Source organism: Anomaloglossus baeobatrachus, chromosome 2 (genome assembly GCF_048569485.1).
Source record: "Anomaloglossus baeobatrachus isolate aAnoBae1 chromosome 2, aAnoBae1.hap1, whole genome shotgun sequence".
Classification (NCBI taxonomy): domain Eukaryota; kingdom Metazoa; phylum Chordata; class Amphibia; order Anura; family Aromobatidae; genus Anomaloglossus; species Anomaloglossus baeobatrachus.
Window position 1 is genome coordinate 30470934 of NC_134354.1, and position 13405 is coordinate 30484338.

Here is a 13405-nt window from a genome sequence, read left to right on the forward strand (position 1 = left end):
GAAAAGGAATTTACGGTAAGTAACAAAATTCCCTTCTTCTTCGGCGCTCTATTGGGAGACCCAGACGATTGGGACGTCCAAAAGCTGTCCCTGGGTGGGTAAAGAAATACCTCATGTTAGAGCTGCAAGACAGCCCTCCCCTACGGGGAGGCAACTGCCGCCTGCAGGACTCTTCTACCTAGGCTGGCGTCCGCCGAAGCATAGGTATGCACCTGATAATGTTTGGTGAAAGTGTGCAGACTCGACCAGGTAGCTGCCTGGCACACCTGTTGAGCCGTAGCCTGGTGTCGCAATGCCCAGGACGCACCCACGGCTCTGGTAGAATGGGCCTTCAGCCCTGATGGAACCTGAAGCCCCGCAGAACGGTAGGCTTCAAGAATTGGTTCTTTGATCCATCGAGCCAGGGTGGCCTTAGAAGCCTGCGACCCTTTGCGCTTACCAGCGACAAGGACAAAGAGTGCATCCGAACGGCGCAGGGGCGCTGTGCGGGAAATGTAGATTCTGAGTGCTCTCACCAGATCTAACAAATGTAAATCCTTCTCATACCGATGAACTGCATGAGGACAAAACGAAGGCAAAAAGATATCCTGATTAAGATGAAAAGAGGATACCACCTTCGGGAGAAACTCCTGAATGGGGCGCAGCACTACCTTGTCCTGGTGGAAGACCAGGAAGGGAGCCTTGGAAGACAACGCTGCTAGCTCAGACACTCTCCGAAGAGATGTGATCGCTACCAGAAAAGCCACTTTCTGTGATAGTCTAGAAAGTGAAACCTCCTTCAGAGGCTCGAAGGGCGGCTTCTGGAGGGCAACTAGTACCCTGTTCAGATCCCATGGATCTAACGGCCGCTTGTACGGGGGAACTATATGGCAAACCCCCTGTAGGAACGTGCGCACCTTAGAAAGTCGTGCTAGACGCTTCTGAAAAAAGACGGATAGCGCCGAGACTTGCCCTTTAAGGGAGCCGAGCGACAAACCTTTTTCTAACCCAGATTGGAGGAAAGAAAGAAGGGTAGGTAATGCAAATGGCCAGGGAGACACTCTCTGAGCAGAGCACCAGGATAAGAATATCCTCCACGTTCTGTGGTAGATCTTAGCAGACGTGGGCTTCCTAGCCTGTCTCATGGTGGCAACGACCCCTTGGGATAAGCCTGAAGACGCTAGGATCCAGGACTCAATGGCCACGCAGTCAGGTTGAGGGCCGCAGAATTCCGATGGAAAAACGGCCCTTGGGACAGTAAGTCTGGTCGGTCTGGTAGTGCCCACGGTTGGCCGACCGTGAGATGCCACAGATCCGGATACCACACCCTCCTCGGCCAGTCTGGAGCGACGAGTATGACGCGGCTGCAGTCGGATCTGATCTTGCGTAGCACTCTGGGCAAGAGTGCCAGAGGTGGAAACACATAAGGGAGCCGGAACTGCGACCAATCTTGCACTAGGGCGTCTGCTGCTAGAGCTCTTTGATCGCGAGACCGTGCCATGAATGTTGGGACCTTGTTGTTGTGCCGGGACGCCATTAGGTCGACGTCCGGCCTTCCCCATCGGCGACAGATTTCCTGAAACACGTCCGGGTGAAGGGACCATTCCCCTGCGTCCATGCCCTGGCGACTGAGGAAGTCTGCTTCCCAGTTTTCTACGCCGGGGATGTGAACTGCGGATATGGTGGAGGCCGTGGCTTCCACCCACATCATAATGCGCCGGACTTCCTGGAAGGCTTGCCGACTGCGAGTCCCTCCTTGGTGATTGATGTATGCCACCGCTGTGGAGTTGTCCGATTGAATTCGGATCTGCTTCCCTTCCAGCCACTGCTGGAAGGCTAGTAGGGCAAGAAACACTGCTCTGATTTCCAGAACATTGATCTGAAGGCTGGACTCCTGCTGAGTCCACGTACCCTGAGCCCTGTGGTGGAGAAACACTGCTCCCCACCCTGACAGACTCGCGTCTGTCGTGACCACCGCCCAGGACGGTGGTAGGAAGGATCTTCCCTGTGATAATGAGGTGGAAAGGAGCCACCACTGCAGAGAGTCCTTGGCCGTCTGGGAAAGGGAGACTTTCCTGTCCAGGGATGTCGACTTCCCGTCCCATTGGCGGAGAATGTCCCATTGAAGTGGACGCAGATGAAACTGCGCAAACGGAACCGCCTCTATTGCCGCCACCATCTTCCCGAGGAAGTGCATGAGGCGTCTTAAGGAGTGCGACTGACCTTGAAGGAGAGCCTGCACCCCTGTCTGTAGTGACCGCTGCTTGCTCAGCGGAAGCTTCACTATCGCTGAGAGAGTATGAAACTCCATGCCAAGATACGTTAGTGATTGGGTCGGTGACAGATTTGACTTTGGGAAGTTGATGATCCACCCGAACGCCTGGAGAGTCTCCAGTGCAAAATTCAGGCTGAGTTGGCATGCCTCCTGAGAGGGTGCCTTGACCAGTAGATCGTCCAAGTAAGGGATCACAGAGTGTCCGTGAGAGTGCAAGACTGCTACCACTGCTGCCATGATCTTGGTGAACACCCGGGGGGCTGTCGCCAGACCAAATGGCAGAGCCACGAACTGAAGATGTTCGTCTCCTATCACGAAGCGCAGAAAGCGTTGGTGCTCCGTAGCAATCGGCACGTGGAGATAAGCATCTTTGATGTCTATTGATGCTAGGAAATCTCCTTGGGACATTGAGGCAATGACTGAGCGGAGGGATTCCATCCGGAACCGCCTGGCGTTCACATGCTTGTTGAGCAGTTTTAGGTCCAGAACAGGACGGAAGGAGCCGTCCTTTTTTGGAACCACAAAGAGATTGGAGTAAAATCCTCGCCCCCGTTCCAGAGGGGGGACAGGGATCACGACTCCTTCTGCTCTTAGAGAGTCCACCGCCTGCAGCAGGGCATCTGCTCGGTTGGGGTGTGGGGAGGTTCTGAAGAACCGAAGTGGAGGCCGAGAACTGAACTCGATTCTGTACCCGCGAGACAAAATGTCTGTTACCCACCGGTCTTTGACCTGTGACAGCCAAATGTCGCAAAAGCGGGAGAGCCTGCCACCGACCGAGGATGCGGAGGGAGGAGGCCGAAAGTCATGAGGTAGCCGCCTTGGAAGCGGTTCCTCCATTTGCTTTCCTGGGGCGTGAGTGAGCCCGCCAGGAATCTGAGCTCCCTTGTCCTTTCTGAGTCCCTTTGGACGAGGAGAATTGGGGCTTGCCCGAGCCTCGAAAGGACCGAAACCTCGACTGCCACTTTTTCTGTTGAGGTTTACTTGCTCTGGGCTGTGGCAAGGAAGAGTCCTTACCCTTGGACTGTTTTATGATTTCAGCCAATGGCTCACCAAACAGTCTGTCTCTAGATAATGGCAAGCTGGTTAAGCATTTTTTGGAACCAGCATCTGCTTTCCAGTCCTTTAACCATAAGGCTCTGCGCAAAACCACAGAATTGGCGGCCGCCATAGAGGTACGGCTCGTAGATTCTAGGACAGCATTGATAGCATAGGTCGCAAACGCAGACATTTGCGAAGTTAGGGACGCCACCTGTGGCACTGCTGGATGCATGATAGCATCCACCTGTGCTAAACCAGCTGAAATAGCTTGGAGTGCCCACACGGCCGCGAATGCTGGAGCAAACGACGCGCCGATAGCTTCATAGACAGATTTCAACCAAAGGTCCATCTGTCTGTCGTTGGCATCTTTAAGTGAAGCGCCATCCTCTACTGCGACTATGGATCTAGCCGCAAGCTTGGAAATTGGGGGATCCACCTTTGGGCACTGGGTCCAGCGTTTGGCCACTTCAGCGGGAAAAGGATAACGGGTATCCTTAGAACGTTTAGAGAAACGCTTATCTGGATGAGCGTCGTGTTTCTGGATCGATTCTCTGAAGTCAGAGTGGTCCAAAAAAGCACTTAATTTACGCTTGGGATACAGGAAATGGAACTTCTCCTGCTGTGCAGCTGCCTCCTCTGCAGAAGGGGCTGGGGGAGAAATATCCAACAGTCTATTAATCGCCGATATAAGGTCATTAACCATGGCGTCACCATCAGGGGCATCCAGATTGAGAGGGGCCTCAGGATTAGAATCCTGATCACCGTCCTCAGTCTCATCACAGAGAGATTCTTCTCGCTGAGACCCTGAGCAGTGTGATGACGTCGAGGGTCTTTCCCAGCGAGCTCGCTTAGGCTGCCTGGGACTGTCATCTGAGTCAGAGACTTCAGCTTGTGATGCTTGAGACCCCCTTGAAGTACGGATTAGTTCCAACTGAGGGGGACTAGAGAGCATAGCCACAGCAGTGTCCATGGTCTGAGGAACTGGCCTGGCCTGCAAGGTCTCCAGGATTTTTGTCATAGCCTCAGACATTTTATCAGCAAACACTGCAAAGTCTGTCCCCGTCACCGGGGCAGGGTTCACAGGCGTCTCTGCCTGGGCTACCACCACAATAGGCTCTGGCTGACGAAGTGCCACTGGGACTGAACATTGCACACAATGTGAATCATTGGAGCCTGCCGGTAGATCAGCCCCACATGCAGTACAAACAGTGCACACAGCCCGTGCCTTGGCAGCCTTGCGTTTTGCGGATGACATGTTGCTGCCTCCTCAGAGCAGTACAGGGTGTCCAGCCAAGAAGCGACCTACAGTGCAACTATATATATATATGGTACCAAGAAAAAAGTACACTAATATATCACTGAGGCACTAGTGGGGCCAGCACTACTGTGCAGCTTACCGCCCGCTTAGGAGCGGTGTGTGGTCGCCAGAAATCCCTCTAGTCTGGGTCTCCCAGAGCCTGCTGCCTTTCCCCAGCCAGATCGCATGTGTAATGGCTGCCGGCGTCCTTGTGGAGAGGGGGGGCGGGCCCTGGGCGTACATCGACGAAGAGCGGGAAGTCTGCTTCCCCTTGTGCCTAGTGAGAGGGCTGGAGCATGTAAATAAAGCTCCAGCCCTCGGCGCTGCCATTGAGCAGCGTCTCTCCCCTACCCTGATTGACAGGGTGGGGGCGGGAACGAAGCGGCGCTAGGCCGCAGAAGCCGGGGGCTAAAGTTAGAAGCGCCGCCGCCGTAAAAGCGCGGTCGGCGCAAAGCCCCCGGCGCACCACAAGTCGCAGCTGCGCCGCCGCTCCAGGAGCGGTCGGCGCAGTAGTTCCCAACACACAACGTCACTCAGCAAAGCTGCAGTGACCTAACCCCCAGCGTACAGCGCCACTGTCCCCGGCGCACTACAACGCTCAGCAAGCCCTGAGAGTGTCCGTGCCTGCCGGGGACACAGAGTACCTGAAAGTTGCAGGGCCTTGTCCCTGAACGGCACTCCCGCTCCCAATCCAGCAGGTTCTATGGGTCTGTGGATGGAGCCCGGCCCCAGGGCTTAAGGGCCGGCAAGATCCCACTTCCACAGAGCCCTCCAGGGGATGTGGAAGGAAAACAGCATGTGGGCTCCAGCCTCTGTACCAGCAATAGGTACCTCAACCTTACAAGCACCACCGCGGGTGAGAAGGGAGCATGCTGGGGGCCCTATATGGGCCCTCTTTTCTTCCATCCGATAGAGCCAGCAGCTACTGCTGACTACAAACAGTGGAGCTATGCGTGGATGTCTGACCTCCTTCGCACAAAGCAGAAAACTGGTGAGCCAGTGATCCCACTGGGGGTGTATAGCCAGAAGGGGAGGGGCCTTACACTTTTTAGTGTAATTGCTTTGTGTGGCCTCCGGAGGCAGTGCTATACACCCAATCGTCTGGGTCTCCCAATAGAGCGCCGAAGAAATACACATTTTTTTCTAAAATTATACCTTAAAGGAGCTTCTGGGACTACAATATTAACCACAGTATAAACCATAAATATCAGGCTCTCGAAACTCCTACCAATCAGCTGAATGTAAGGAACGTAATGCACCAACGAGCATCATGTCCCCTTGATGGTTTACCAGACAAGCTCTGTACTTTTGCTAGAGGACCTGCCTGATATTACAGCTTAGAGAAGTTCAGTCAAATTCAAGTTAATGGGACGGAGCTGTGATACAAGGCACAACCACTACCAAAGATACAGAACTGTGCATGTAAACAATGAACAATGAGTTTGGTCAGCGGATTGGTGGAGATTACAAGAGTTAGGGGTGCTTTGCACGTTGCGACATCGGTAACAATGTGTTACCGATGCTGCAGCGATAGTTCCGCCCCCGTCGCACGTGCGATATCTAGTGAAAGCTGCCGTAGCGATTATTATCGCTACGGCAGCTTCACACGCACATACCTGCCGTGCGACGTCCCTCTGGCCGGCAACCCGCCACCTTCCTTAGGGGGGCGGGTCGTGCGGCGTCATAGCGACGTCACACGGCAGGCGGCCAATTGAAGCGGAGGGGCGGAGATGAGCAGGATGTAAATATCCCGCCCACCTCCGTCCTTATAGAATCCTTTCTCACTATACATTGTGCATATGGTGATGATCTCCAGCAATAGCTTAGTTGGGATTATCAACTTGAGATATCTACTGTTCTGTTTTTAGAGATGATAGCACTATTCATGTGATATGAATTATTGACAGTAGACATGTATTGATATAGTGATTTTTTACATATGGATGAATTGGTTTAAGGTGGATACAATTTGTATTTATTATATCTGGTTTACACTGAGCCCCCAGGTGGCTCTCTTGTTTGTTGTATTTAAATGAAAATGATTATGAATAAAAATGCAAATTTATTATAAATAACTGTGGTGTTTAATCACTTCTTACTTGGCTGGGTTTAATCCCAGTGCTGAGTCTGTGGTAACTAGAAAGAGACTGACCTGGAAAGAGACAGACCTGGAAAGAGACAGACCTGGAAAGAGACAGACCTGGAAAGAGACAGACCGGGGAAAGAGACAGACCGGGGAAAGAGACAGACCTGGAAAGAGACAGACCTGGAAAGAGACAGACCTGGAAAGAGACAGACCGGGGAAAGAGACAGACCTGGAAAGAGACAGACCTGGAAAGAGACAGACCTGGAAAGAGACAGACAGGGAAAGAGACAGATGGGGAAAGAGACAGATGGGGAAAGAGACAGATGGGGAAAGAGACAGACAGACATGCAGACAGGGACAGAGACAGGCAGACAGGAAAGGTGGAGACAGCCAGAGAGACAGACAAAGATAGTTGGGGAAAGACATAGACCTTGATAGAGACAGACAAGGAAAAGACAGACAGTGACAGGCAGACAATGAAAGAGACAGGCAGGAAAAGACACATACAAAGAGACGAGGAGACAGACGGGGAAAAAGACAGACTTGGGAAAGAGACAGACCTAGAAAGAGACAGATGGGGAAAGAAACAGAGAGATAGAGACAGACAAAAAAGAGACAGACAGAGACAGGCAGACGGGGAAAGAGACAGACGGGGAAAGAGACAGACGGGGAAAGAGACAGACGGGGAAAGAGACAGATGGAGAAAGAGACAGACCTGGAAAGAGACAGACCTGGAAAGAGACAGATGGAGCACATTACTTGGCCAATTTAGATAAATCTATGTGGAATATCTGTGGTGTTGAAATATTGTATATGTTGTGAAATGCTTCTATTGCTTAGTTTTTGCCTTTTAATAATTACATTTCTATCTATTTGTTTTGTGGTTTTTGTGTGCAGAAATTTTTTTTGTTAATATATTCTATTTTGTTAACAACAGTTATTGACCCGGGCGAAGCCGGGTAGTACAGCTAGTCAAAAATAAAGGGGATCTCAAGCCATTTTTGTTTACATTATTTAAATAATTAGTATAAAAATGGCGTGTAGTCCTCCCTATTTTTGATAACCAGCCAAGGTAAAGCAGCCAGCTGAGGGCTGGTATTATGAGGCCGGGAGAGCCCATGGTAATTTGGCCCTTCCCAGCCAGAAAAAAAACCTCCAGCTGCCCCAGAAATGGCTTATCCATTAGATGCGCCAATCCTGGCGCTTGTCCGGTATTTCCAGATTGGCCTGGTGCAGTGGCAATCAGGGTAATACTTTTGGGGTTGATGTCAGCTGTTAATTGACAGCTGACATCAAGCCCAGGGGTTAGTAATGGATAGTCATCTATCAGACACCCCATTACGCATAGAGTTAAAGATTTTACCCACTATTTTTACATTGATGGCCTATCCTTCTGGTAGGTCAACAAATGCTAGTGTCCGACACCCGGCACCCCTGCCGATCAGATGTTTTAAGTGCAGTCGGTGGCAGGAGGCAACTAGAAATGCTTAGTTCTGGGGCTGCCCAGTCTTCTGATATCGGCCGCAGTCGGGTACTGAACATCCGTCTCCTATTGATGTGAATGGTAGGCGAATGTTCAGTACCCGGCTGCGGCCACTATCAGGTAACGGGGCAGTTCCAGAACTAAGCTTTTCCAGTTTATTTGATTAAAAACTCCCCCACACGCCATCGTTCATCAATGTATTAATTAAAAAAACAAAACACGATGTTACAACACAATCCAATTGGGGAGTAACCACTCCTCCAAACTCCCTCATTCACCAATATATTAATTAAAAAAAAAAAACCTGGAAGTTCCAACGTAATCCAAAGAGTAATGTCCTAAGAGGTTTATCAATTACTATGGAACCTTGTTCTGTTAGCTCTCTCAGGACGATGCTCCATAGGTCACTCCTGGTCAGCGTCTAAGAGTTCTCAGAACGAGTCTCCATAGGTCACTTCTGGTCAGCATCTAAGAGTTCTCAGAACGATGCTCCATAGGTCACTCCTGGTCAGCGTCTAAGAGTTCTCAGAACGATGCTCCATAGGTCACTCCTGGTCAGCGTCTAAGAGTTCTCAGAATGATGCTCCATAGGTCACTTCTGGTCAGCGTCTAAGAGTTCTCAGAACGATGCTCCATAGGTCACTCCTGGTCAGCGTCTAAGAGTTTTCAGAACGAGTCTCCATAGGTCACTCCTGGTCAGCGTCTAAGAGTTCTCAGAACGATGCTCCATAGGTCACTCCTGGTCAGCGTCTAAGAGTTTTCAGAACGAGTCTCCATAGGTCACTTCTGGTCAGCGTCTAAGAGTTCTCAGAACGATGCTGCATAGGTCACTCCTGGTCAGCATCTAAGAGTTCTCAGAACGATGCTCCATAGGTCACTCCTGGTCAGCATCTAAGAGTTCTCAGAATGAATCTCCACAGGAAATGATGGCCATCATGGGACATTACTCTTTGGATTATGTTGGAACTTCCAGGATTTCTTTTTAATTAATAAACTGGCATATACTCTCCTTCCTGTACACCGCTATTACTGACCATATTCTCCAGGGCAGTGGGGGTTCCAGCCGTCGGACCACTGGTGATCAATAATGACTTTTCCATCTTGGTAAATAGCCCTTTAAGGCTGCTTTCACACCTCCGGTTTCTGCAATGCGGTACAATCCGGCACTTTGCAGGAAAATCGCAACCGTTTTTTTTTGCTGCCGGTTGCGATTTTCCTGCATAGACTTTAATTAGTGCCGCATTGTGCCGCATGGCCTTGCGTTCCGTCCGGTTTTTGCCGCATGTGGCAGATTTAACCGATGCGGCGGCCGGATGGAACGTTGCCTGGCACGTTTTTTCGTGCGGCAAAAAAAACCGCATCGCGCCGCATTCGGCCGATGCAGCGCATTTTTCAATGCATGCTTATGGCGGCCGGATGCGGCGCGATGCGGCAATAACCGCATCCGGCCGCCGCATGCGGTTTTTGCCACTGCGCATGCTCAGTAGCATGCCGCAAGCGGCAAAAACCGAACTGGCCGCAAAGGAAAAACTTATGCAAAGGATGCGGTGTTTTCACCGCATCCGTTGCATAGCTTGCACAGCCGGATTGAGCCGCAGAGCTCAAGCCGGATGTGTGAAAGCAGCCTAACTAAACAATAACGATGCTGAAGTTGGTTTCTTATTCATCCAGTTTCTTATTCGGCAATTTAGTATTTTGTTTTTAACAGGTTTAACAACAAAAATCACACATCACAATAATACAATACAATGCACTGATGAGCCCTAATATAAATACACTCAAAATCAGCTGCGAAAATTGTAAAACTGGCAAAAAAATGGGCGTCAAAGAGGGCACCGAAGTATATTAGTGAAAGGGTTAAATGGCTTTGGGCCGCTGATCTAACACCATAATTGCATATCTAGTGATGCCCCTAATCAAATTCAAGTGACTTCAGCCTGGCCCAAAGGGGTTCTGGGCATCAGAACTGGCATCAAAGTGGGCACACAGCCAGATTTCACATATTTGAATAGGTAACTGGTGTTTTGAAGGGGTTAAATGGCTTTGGGCCACTGATCTCACACCACATTTACATACCTAGTGATGCCGCACATCAAATTCAGATTTAACCCCTCAAGAACACCAGTTAATTATTCAAATCTGTGAAAACTGTGGTTTTGCCCATTTTGATGCCAGTTCTGATGCCCAGAACCCCTTTGGCTGGGGTCACTTGAGTTTGATTAGAGGCATCACTAGATATGCAATTATGGTGTTAGATCAGCGGCCCAAAGCCATTTAACCCTTTCACTGACATACTTCGGTGCCCACTTTGATGCTCATTTTTTTGCCTGTTTTATTATTTTCGCAGCTGATTTTGAGTGTATTTATATTAGGGCTCATCACTGCATTGTATTTGTATTATTGTGAGGTGTGATTTTTGTTAAACCTGTTAAAAACTGAAAATACTAAATTGCCGAATAAGGGTACTTTCACACTTGCGTTATTTTCCTTCCGTTACAATCCGCCCTTTTGGGAAACAGCGGAATCCGTTAACGGATTCCGCTGTTTCCCATAGACTTGTATGGTTGACGGATTGTACCAAAAGGAGCTGCGTTGCTTCCGCTGGGCGACGCTCCGTTGCTTCCGCCCAGCGGGAGGAACGCAGCATGTAACGTTATTTTGAGCAGCGGAATCCTCTGGATTTCACTGCGCATGCTCTTTTTTTTTTTTTTTTTTTTTTTTTTTTAAATCAAACTTTATTTTGGCTCGCGGTGGCCGAACGTTCAGCTGAGCGCCCGGCCGTCGGCAAGCGACAGCGCTCAGCTGAATGACCGGCCACCAGCATGCCCGGCCGCCGGCAAGTGACAGCGATCAGCTGATCACCCGGCGGCCGGCTGCAGGGAGCGATCAGCTGATCACCCGGCGGCCGGCTACTGGGAGCAATCAGCTGATCACCCAGCGGCCGGCTGCAGGGAACGATCAGCTGATCGTTCACTATAGTCTGCCGCTGGTAAAACCGGGAAAAAAAAAAAAAAAAAAATCAAAACGAATTGCGTTGTTTTGCAGCATCCGTTGCATCCGTTGTGTCACTATATGCAACACATCCGTTGCATCCGTTACACAACGCAATGCAACGGATACCGTTCAACGCAAGTGTGAAAGTAGCCTAAGGGTACTTTCACACTTGCGTTATTTTCCTTCCGTTACAATCCGCCCTTTTGGGAAACAGCGGAATCCGTTAACGGATTCCGCTGTTTCCCATAGACTTGTATGGGTGACGGATTGTACCAAAAGGAGCTGCGTTGCTTCCGCTGGGCGACGCTCCGTTGCTTCCGCCCAGCGGGAGCAACGCAGCATGTAACGTTATTTTGAGCAGCGGAATCCTCTGGATTTCACTGCGCATGCTCTTTTTTTTTTTTTTTTTTTTTTTTTTTTTTAAATCAAACTTTATTTTGGCTCGCGGTGGCCGAACGTTCAGCTGAGCGCCCGGCTGCCGGCAAGCGACAGCGCTCAGCTGAATGACCGGCCACCAGCATGCCCGGCCGCCGGCAAGTCACAGCGCTCAGCTGAGCGCCCGCCCGCCGGCATGCCCGGGCGCCGGCAAGTGACAGCGATCAGCTGATCACCCGGCGGCCGGCTGCAGGGAGCGATCAGCTGATCACCCGGCGGCCGGCTGCAGGGAGCGATCAGCTGATCACCCGGCGGCCGGCTGCAGGGAGCGATCAGCTGATCACCCGGCGGCCGGCTGCAGGGAGCGATCAGCTGATCACCCGGCGGCCGGCTGCAGGGAGCGATCAGCTGATCACCCGGCGGCCGGCTGCAGGGAGCGATCAGCTGATCACCCGGCGGCCGGCTGCAGGGAGCGATCAGCTGATCACCCGGCGGCCGGGAGCGATCAGCTGATCACCCGGCGGCCGGCTACAGGGAGCGATCAGCTGATCACCCGGCGGCCGGCTGCAGGGAGCGATCAGCTGATCACCCGGCGGCCGGGAGCGATCAGCTGATCACCCGGCGGCCGGGAGCGATCAGCTGATCACCCGGCAGCCGGCTGCAGGGAGCGATCAGCTGATCACCCGGCAGCCGGGAGCGATCAGCTGATCACCCGGCGGCCGGCTACTGGGAGCAATCAGCTGATCACCCAGCGGCCGGCTGCAGGGAACGATCAGCTGATCGTTCACTATAGTCTGCCGCTGGTAAAACCGGGAAAAAAAAAAAAAAAATCAAAACGAATTGCGTTGTTTTGCAGCATCCGTTGCATCCGTTGTGTCACTATATGCAACACATCCGTTGCATCCGTTACACAACGCAATGCAACGGATACCGTTCAACGCAAGTGTGAAAGTAGCCTAAGAAACCAGCTTCAGCATCGTTAAACAATATCTATTCTGTTTGCGATTGTTCGTGAATCATGTCATGCGTTCTGTCATTAAATCCCCGGCAGAACACTGCGCATTATACATGTGTGATCCTCCCCATAAGAAATAATAGGATTGTGCTGTCTCACCTCCCGGATGTGCAGAGCTCCGTCCGTCCGTCCGTCCGTCCGTCTGTCAGCCAGCAGCAGGGATATAACAGTGAGCGGATGAGGCCGCTTTATATACGGCAGCGCTGGAGAAAGGGGAAGGAGGGGGGATTCCATCATCTCAGGAAAACAAAACCGAAACTACAGCTTCTTATTCAGGGCTCAGATCGGTGGTCCAACGTCATTTAACCCTTTTAGGCTACTTTCACACCTCCGGTTTTTGCTATGCGGCACAATCCGGCACTTTGCAGGAAAATCGCAACCGGTTTTTTTTTGCTGCCGGTTGAGATTTTCCTGCATAGACTTTAATTAGTGCCGCATTGTGCCGCATGGCCTTGCGTTCCGTCCGGTTTTTGCCGCATGCGGCAGATTTAGCCGATGCGGCGGCCGGATGGAACGTTGCCTGGCACGTTTTTTCGTGCGGCAAAAAAAAACCGCATCGCGCCGCATTCGGCCGATGCGGCGCATTTTTCAATGCATGCCTATGGCAAAAACCGGACTGGCCGCAAAGGAAAAACTTATGCAAAGGATACGGTGTTTTCACCGCATCCGTTGCATAGCTTGCACAGCCGGATTGAGCCGCAGAGCTCAAGCTGGATGTGTGAAAGTAGCCTAAGGCTACTTTCACACATCCGGTTTGAGCCCTGCGGCTCAATCCGGCTGTGAAAACTATGCAACGGATGCGGCGAAAACACCGCATCCGTTGCATACGTTTTTACATGCGGCCCGTCCGTTTTTTTCCGGTT

General features: G+C 51.3%; 1 protein-coding gene across 1 annotated transcript in view; it reads right to left on the reverse strand.

Annotated features, from left to right (window-relative positions):
* The window catches only part of LOC142281752 (interferon-induced GTP-binding protein Mx-like), a 46768-nt gene extending 34051 nt beyond the window's left edge, over positions 1 to 12717 (reverse strand). The window contains exon 1 of the mRNA XM_075332894.1: positions 12642 to 12717. The gene's annotated coding sequence lies outside the window, so the exon portion shown is untranslated. The remainder of the gene's footprint in view (positions 1 to 12641) is intronic.
* Positions 12718 to 13405: the final 688 nt, after the last annotated feature.